The 9,232-nt window shown below is 32.2% G+C and overlaps 1 pseudogene; it reads right to left on the bottom strand.

Annotated features, from left to right (window-relative positions):
* Positions 1 to 6,075: 6,075 nt before the first annotated feature.
* LOC139484568 (integrase/recombinase xerD homolog) lies at positions 6,076 to 7,769 on the bottom strand (annotated as a pseudogene).
* Positions 7,770 to 9,232: the final 1,463 nt, after the last annotated feature.

The following is a 9,232-nucleotide window of genomic DNA, read 5'->3' as shown; positions in this document are numbered from 1 at the left end:
GATCCGTCCCCAAGTCGATCCGGCCCCATAATAATATATGAATTAACTATATTGATTTTGGAGGAATTTGTCACAAATTTTAACAGACTGAGTATAAATGGAATCGGTGTCCGATGATGGATGACAACAGGTCAGTGAAGTATTGGAGTACCAGTTAAAGAACCATTTTTAAATCGATACGAAAATGAGTGTTATAGTGTCTGCATTTTTATACGCCCGGGACGGGACGTATTATGGTATACCGTTTTCCGTCCGTCTGTCCGTCCGTCCGTCGTCCACACTTCGGACAATAACTCAAAAACACCTACACCAATTTCCATGAAACTTAAGTGAATTGTTTATATCTATTGACGTAAGCTCCCTTTCGTTTTTTTTTTTAATTTCAGATTTTAAGTTTTGGATTTATGGGGCTTTATTCATAAAAAAGGGGGGATTTTCAACACTTTGGACCATTACTCAAAAAGGCTTTCACCAATGTTCATGAAACTTTGGTGAATTGTTTATATCTATTGATGTAAGCTCCCTTTCGTTTTTTTTTAATTTCAGATTTTAAGTTTTGGATTTATGGGGCTTTATTCATAAAAAAGGGGGGATTTTCAACACTTCGGACAATAACTCAAAAAGGCTTTCACCAATGTCCATGAAACTTTGGTGAATTGTTTATATCTATAAATGTAAGCTCCCTTTCGTTTTTTTTTAATTTCAGATTTTAAGTTTTGGATTTATGGGGCTTTATTCATAAAAAAAAGGGGAATTTTTAACACTTCGGACAATAACTCAAAAAGTCTTTCACCAATGTCCATGAAACTTTGGTGAATTGTTTATATCTATTGATGTAAGCTCCCTTTCAATTTTTATAAATTTCAGATTTTAAGTTTTGGATTTATGGGGCTTTATTCATAAAAAAAAAGGGTGATTTTTAACACTTCGGACAATAACTCAAAAAGGCTTTCACCAATGTCCATGAAACTTTGGTGAATTATTTATATCTATTGATGTAAGCTCCCTATAAATTTCAGATTTTTATGTATGGATGAAAAATTAAAGACAACAAACTTAGTTAAATTTGAGGTAGCCTTAATAGTGCCAATTTTTTTGTGCATTTTTATTTATTATTTTGGGGGGGGGGGGGGGGTATTTGACAGGGCTCACACTATTTCTAGTTGATCATATAACTTCATTTAAAGCATAAAAGACAAGTTAAAAGGGGGGGGGGGGGGTCATAAATACTTATTTTCGTTGCTCTTCACTGCTCATCAGATTATAAATGTAGGCAAACTGTAGATCGATGGCTAATTTGTTCTGCCCAAGAATCACCAGCGGGCTCACTTAATTAAAGACATGATTGATGAGTTGATTGATTGCTTTTCAAACCACTTTCAACACTAAATAACTTCTTCTTTCTTCTTTAATTACAGAATATCATCAACTTTTTTAGGAATGCTATTGTCGAATCTGGCACATGAGGTTGCTATGAGTTGATTTATTTTTTTCTTTTATTTATGGTATCCGGTCGTTCCGGCCCCAAACCGATCCGGCCCCAAGTCAATCCGGCCCAAGTCGATCCGTCCCCAAGTCGATCCGGCCCCATAATAATATATGAATTAACTATATTGATTTTGGAGGAATTTGTCACAAATTTTAACAGACTGAGTATAAATGGAATCGGTGTCCGATGATGGATGACAACAGGTCAGTGAAGTATTGGAGTACCAGTTAAAGAACCATTTTTAAATCGATACGAAAATGAGTGTTATAGTGTCTGTTTGCATTTTTATACGCCCGGGACGGGACGTATTATGGTATACCGTTGTCCGTCCGTCTGTCCGTCCGTCCGTCGTCCACACTTCGGACAATAACTCAAAAACACCTACACCAATTTCCATGAAACTTACGTGAATTGTTTATATCTATTGACGTAAGCTCCCTTTCGTTTTTTTTTAATTTCAGATTTTAAGTTTTGGATTTATGGGGCTTTATTCATAAAAAAGGGGGGATTTTCAACACTTCGGACCATTACTCAAAAAGGCTTTCACCAATGTCCATGAAACTTTGGTGAATTGTTTATATCTATTGATGTAAGCTCCCTTTCGTTTTTTTTTAATTTCAGATTTTAAGTTTTGGATTTATGGGGCTTTATTCATAAAAAAGGGGGGATTTTCAACACTTCGGACAATAACTCAAAAAGGCTTTCACCAATGTCCATGAAACTTTGGTGAATTGTTTATATCTATTGATGTAAGCTCCCTTTCGTTTTTTTTTTAATTTCAGATTTTAAGTTTTGGATTTATGGGGCTTTATTCATAAAAAAAGGGGGGATTTTTAACACTTCGGACAATAACTCAAAAAGGCTTTCACCAATGTCCATGAAACTTTGGTGAATTGTTTATATCTATTGATGTAAGCTCCCTTTCAATTTTTATAAATTTCAGATTTTAAGTTTTGGATTTATGGGGCTTTATTCATAAAAAAAAGGGTGATTTTTAACACTTCGGACAATAACTCAAAAAGGCTTTCACCAATGTCCATGAAACTTTGGTGAATTGTTTATATCTATTGATGTAAGCTCCCTATAAATTTCAGATTTTACATTTCCGTGTTATGAATTTTTATGCTTAAAAAAGGGGGGATTTTTCCAATTTTGGGACAATAACTAACACTTTCACAAAATTTTATGTATGGATGAAAAATTAAAGACAACAACTTAGTTAAATTTGAGGTAGCCTTAATAGTGCCAATTTTTTTGTGCATTTTTATTTATTATTTGGGGGGGGGGGGGGTATTTGACAGGGCTCACACTATTTCTAGTTGATCATATAACTTCATTTAAAGCATAAAAGACAAGTTAAAAGAGCAACAGGCGTATCATGCGCTAAAGCGCAGCCCTTTATTAAATTATAAAGTTATTTTCCATGATAACTTTTACTTTGAATTTCATGGCGATTTTTATTTGATTCAGTTCACACACAGAATAGCTAAATAAATATTTACAGTCCAATGGACCACCTATAAAATTTAACGCATCATAATGACTTATTTAATCAAATCATTATTCTATAATTGGTTTGTTTATTCAACTTGTCTGGTGATTGTGAACTAAGGTAATGCCACTCGTAATCACTTAATTCAATCCAATGCTGATTTATTAAAGTTACGTTATCTGTTTTTCAACGTGACAAGGTCTTTATAGTTTGATCTTCTGGTTGGTGTATATAATAATAATTATTTGTATTTTTTTTTCAGGTTACATCATAGGCTTCTATAACATATATAATGTTACAAATATAATATTCTATTCTATTCTAATGTATAACACTTGGGTTTTTTTTGTAACATCAAATATATAGTCAATATATTTTTCTTATTTTGACAATATTTTGAATAGTTGTTCGTAGATTAAAAAAAGTCATATGAGTTATTGCAAGAAAATAACAAAACAATGACACTGAATGCATGTTTTCACTCTCTCAAACTACTAAATAGAATTTAATGGCGACTACCCTTGCGGGTATTGCGCCAGGTTACCTTATATAAAAACATTTCAAGTAAATGTTTTAAATTTTTTATTATTTAGGTGTAACAGCCTATATTATATATTCATATTATAGAAATTTTGTGAGGTTTTTTTTCCCCCCTTAAATTTAATTAATCTTGTTATTTAAATCTGACCTATAGTGTGTATTTTAATTATCTTGATTATCTATTGGTTAATTTATATTACGAAGAAAAATATATGTGAGCTTATTATTCCGTTATTTGTAACTTACCTGTACGAAAAAATCCAGGCGTATTTTAGTCGGATTCCAGGCGGATATTTTAGAGGGAATCCGTTTTAAGTCCACTTTTACACGAAGAATCTTTCTTACATGGATTCCAGGCGGGTTACGGGCGGAATAGAGCCGAAATATGCAAATTTATCCGCCTGTCTTAGGAGGAAAAATTTCCGTCTAATTAAAAGGAAAAATGTTCTTCTCAAAAATATATCTGCCTAAAGAGACGGAAAATATATCCGCCTAAAAAGACGAAAATATATCCACCTAATGAAACGGAAAATATATCCGCCTTCGAAAAAAAATCCGCCTTAGAATATGAAAAAAAATCCGCCTTAAGAATATGAAAAAATTCTGTCTTCAATGAAAGAATTTTTTCATTCCAAAGATTCAGGTTTTTACCACTGCCATGCCTTCTTGCGAAGAAAAACTAGGCCTTCATACAATAAAATGCAAAAAATGTTATCATACTTGATCGAATTTATTTAAGCAACTACAAATTACTATACATGTATGTATAATTTTGACTTTTTTAGTTCTTCACAATTTCTTCATTTTCAGTTAAATTGAATATAAATTATTATCACAAGTTCCTGAATTTATTTCGTGCATAACTGATTTGCTCTGTAACAGCATAATTGATATGACCATCTTGCATGGATCTGTTGTGTTTTGTGCACCAAGCAGTAACATAACCTGAAAAAAAGAGAACATAAATTAAAATTACCATGCATTATTGTTTAACTAAAAGGAATTTGACAAATTTCTCTATGTTATACAGGTAAATTGTGAGCTGCCTAAGTAGGTGGGGTTTTCCTTCATTTTGACATATTGACTTGAATTTACTATTTTTACCATATATCATTCAATATACATTGTACAACAGAAACATCTAAAACTTGAAATTATAAGATTAAACTATGAAAAATAAGATGTTAAGCATGTTTTAAAGAGTAATTATATTTTAAGAAAAAAATCCTTGTAAAATCAAGGGCAGATAATTATAATGAATTTACTATGACCTGTTTTGGGGATTTTCTCAATAAAATAAGACCTGTGGGCTGTAACCCCTGTTTTCAATTTGCTAATTTTAAAGATATATACCATGTTTATATCAAAAAAATATTACAGATGGTTTTACAACTTTTGATTTTTTTCAAAATGTAAGTCCAATATGTGCAAAAGTTACTTAAAAAGCATTCATAAGTATTTCTTTCATATAAAACTACTTACTCCAAGTCTGATTGAATGTGTCCATTCTTCAGTCCTATCAGAAAACAATTTTCTTTTGTTTCACCAGTTCTGAAATATAAAAAAAAATTGTCTCATTACAATTAAACAAAATAATTATTGCATATACTGTGCATGAAGTGTATAGGTTATTCTTTACTTTGATTAGTACATGTAGTATTGGTCTTTTATTTTACTTAAACATCATCGGCCCGCATTTACATGTACAAAATGTTTGTCTTGCCATTTTAAAAATCTTAAATTTGATCCATAATCATGATAATTGAGTACATATGTACTAAATTTAAAAGATAACACTTTTTGATTTTTCGGAATAGATGTCTATTATACATATTTAATTATTACAGTCATACAACAGATCTCCAATTTTGCCAAAACTTAACTACATGTATTAAGGGGGTTCGTGGGTCTAAATCATTTATATAGGATTTCTCTATATTTTTCTATAAATGAACTTTATCTTATAGTTAATAGAAAAATAAAATAAAAAAGTGGGGTCACCGTTCATTTGCGCTCACAATCTGCCTTCGAAAGAAGCATACATTTTTGTAAAGGTGTTTTTTTTCTGTTGAAGTAATAGGAGAAATAAAGGTAAATATCGAAATAAAAAAAGAAATTTATTACAGAAATCGCTCAAATTTTACAATAATTTAGTTGAAGTACAGCTTATATGGAAATTATATTAAAAAAGATAGGTCACCGATGAGTTGAAAAAGATATTCAATTTTAAAGCCAAAAAAATGGCATTTTTCCACCAAAGGGAGATAATTTGAAACTTTTTCAATGATGTATTCATTTTAAAAGTCATCTGGGGCCAACACGAATTGATTGTTTTGAAAGATTTTTGTACCATGTGATAAAGTAACAATTACAAAAGGAAATAAATAAAATTTGTAATGAAAAACAAATGTTTGATTTTTTTCTGAAATTTTTATACCCTCGAGCCTCCTTAAATAATATCATATAAAAGAGATTGTAAGTCTTGTGTCATACACAATACCACAGTAAGTATTACCTCTACTCCATGACTAAATATAACTAAAACACAAATATAAATTTGCCGACAGCCCGTCGAACGTGATAGACGCCGTATTTAATTTGTATCTCAAATAATTTCCAGCAGTACACATTTTAACAAATATTAAAACATATATACAATATTTCAAATATCAATGTATCCACAGTGTATTCGCTTAAATTTCTGAATGTTACCCTTCATAGATAGTCAAGGCCGTCCAGGAAAAACCAACAATCGTTCACATGATATATGAATATGAATGGAAACCTGTATCCGTGCCAATGCTCGAGCCTATCTCCGGATAAAAGTGGCGGACCACACCTTTAATTAGCAAATACATATACAAATAGAAAATCAGAAAAAAAAAAACTTTAATTGCAATCAGCAATTAAAAATAAAGGAGCTTACTATGTTGAACGACGGCTAGAAAGTGAAGCGCTTGAAAAACACCAATATATCGAAAGACAAAATTCAACTTCTGATTGGTCAATTTTGTCATGCCTTATGAATATTTATGAAAACGTAACGACAATACAATATTTTCCCGCTTTACTATACGAACCGCGGGAAAATACAAGTATTACCTCTACTCCATGACTAAATATAACTAAAACACAAATATAAATTTGCCGACAGCCCGTCGAACGTGATAGAAATATACAAAGAAAGGGTACACGATCCCAAATATGAAACTATAAACCTAAAACTTGAGAAATTTTCAAACGTTTTTCTATGGAGTCTACGATATAACCATCTTTACTCGAGTCAGATTTCCATCTGCCGTGTTTTTTCAAACACCTGTCGCTAACGTCTGCGTTAGCAGCCACTGTGGCACCACCTGATCTGAACGAGTGCAGACCTATGTTACAACCAGGACGAATAATTCTAATTCTCTTAAGAAGACACTCCCTAGCCGCCGTGTAACTGAGTTTCTTATCCTTATTTATCAATTTACACAACTCTCCTGACCTGTAGATAGGACGAAATAAAAATTTATTCTCATGACTACTAAAACCAGCCAAACGTGTGTATTTAACTAACATATTATAGGGACATGCGATTGTAGAACCTTTTGCTATTATAACCTCATTGCTTTGCCTGTATTGGTCAGTTTTGCTCTTAGTTATATGTAAAATCAGAAAAGAATCTTGTATATCAATGTCAAGGAAACGCAAAGATCTAAGTTCATCGTATCTAAGGAAACCTGCAAAACAAAGTAGCATCATAGTCAAATCTCTTAACACAAGTAGATCAGAACAATCTTTAAAATTATCACAAAGTTCTATCAAAACGTCTGTAGTTACTGGATCTTTCTTGTTAGTCTTCTTTGGCGCAACTCTTTTAGACGCTTCTAGTATTGAAGTAACAAAAGTGTTTGTGGTAGGATCTTTTAAACTGTTGATTTCGTGTGCCCATTTTATACCATATATTGCATTATACACCGGATGATATTAAGTGGAACCGTTGTTAACTAAGTCTGTAAGGTAAAGTGCGACGTGCACTGGTTGAGCTGGTAAAGCAACATGTCCATGGAGAGATATGAAACGTTCCCATCTTTTAAAAGCATTAAAATAAGATTTGACTGTGTTGTCACTTCTGCTGTTTATTAAAAGTTCGCACATTTTTGGATAAAGCCCATAAAGATAACTGTCACCATCGATGCCGCTATTTCTAATGGCCTCCTTTACTGTACGATCTAATTTTGTCCCTGTTAAAAAAAGAATAATCATAAATATTTTGATCTAAAATTGTAATCTTAAACCAATCAATCTAAATTTCAGAAATTGTTGTCCAAATATTCCGCTTTGACCGCGGCCTTCCTTGGTCAAGTTTTCTCCCTGAAAGAAAATGTGTGCAACTATGAAAACTTTCATGTTCCCTTTCTCATCTATTAACATAGGCCAGTACGGTGCAGAGGTCCACTCTGGTATAACTAAAGTAGCATTGCATTTTTCTTGTTTTAATTTGTTTAACACTTTAGGAATCAAATTTGGTGGTGGTACAAGCCAATTATTTTTACCTTTCCAATCAACCGTGAAAGCGTCAATACCTGATGTTCCTGGACACCAATATTTTGAATTGAAATGCTTACACTTGGTGTTGTAGTCATGTGCAAACCTATCGGCGTTGTGCGGACCCCACAAGTGATCTAGATATGTAAATATTTCGTCCTGTACCTCCCAATCATCACAATCTGACCGTCTACTTAACATGTCAGCGTGTGTGTTTTGTTCACGTGGAATCCAAACAGAACTTAATTTAATTGATTGATTCTTACAAATTTCATGTATTTGCATCACATTTTCATGTAGTGATGCTTTTCGACTTCCGACTCTGAGTATGTGCGTTACGTTTTTGTTATCTGTGTATACCCTAATGATTTTATCCTTTATTAAATTTGTAAAATTGTGTAATACTCTCTTTACTGCTACTAGCTCTCGCCAAGTTGAGCTTTTGTTTTGTTCATTTACTGACCAACTTCCAAACATTTCCAACGGTTCGTCCTTTGAACCTGCGGTCAAATGACCGCCAAAACCCTTGCCAGATGCATCACAGAACAAGTGATAATCTTGATCTTCATTAAATGTCAACTGACACAATTGAGATCCTGTCTCGTTTAAACTACATATATTTTGTAGCCAAAATGTGCACTCTTTAAGTGCTTCTGTACTAACTAGTACTTTAGCATTCCAACTTGCTCTATACAATATAGATTCATATAAATATCTAGTTCTTAATCGTGCCTGATCACCTAATACTGCCTGCATAGATATGATTTGGCATACAATACTGGCCACAAATTTTACTCTGAATAGCCTAATACCACTTCTAAACTGGTAAATGAAAATAACCAAAGTGCCTTTCAATTTTAAGCCTTCTTTGTTTATAAATATTAAATGATTTGGTAGGTAGGTGTGTTTGTTTTTTAAACATGAAAACTGTAAGTATCATATACTTTTGGATAGACATATCTGACTTCTACAAATATGCAAATCGTAGAAGGGGTCTGACATATTCCCGTACATGGTATACACATTAATATTTATTAATGTTATTTACATTTTTTTTAATTTTAATTTTTACATATTTTTTTTTTTTAATTTATAATAATATGAAAACAATAGGAACATTAAGTTTAGGTGAAAGAATGTTTTATTTCGTAAGGTCAGTGTTTATTGGTGGAGGAAGAAGG

This window comes from Mytilus edulis, chromosome 8, assembly GCF_963676685.1.
Source record: "Mytilus edulis chromosome 8, xbMytEdul2.2, whole genome shotgun sequence".
Taxonomy (NCBI): domain Eukaryota; kingdom Metazoa; phylum Mollusca; class Bivalvia; order Mytilida; family Mytilidae; genus Mytilus; species Mytilus edulis.
This window is presented reverse-complemented; position numbering and strand designations above follow the sequence as displayed.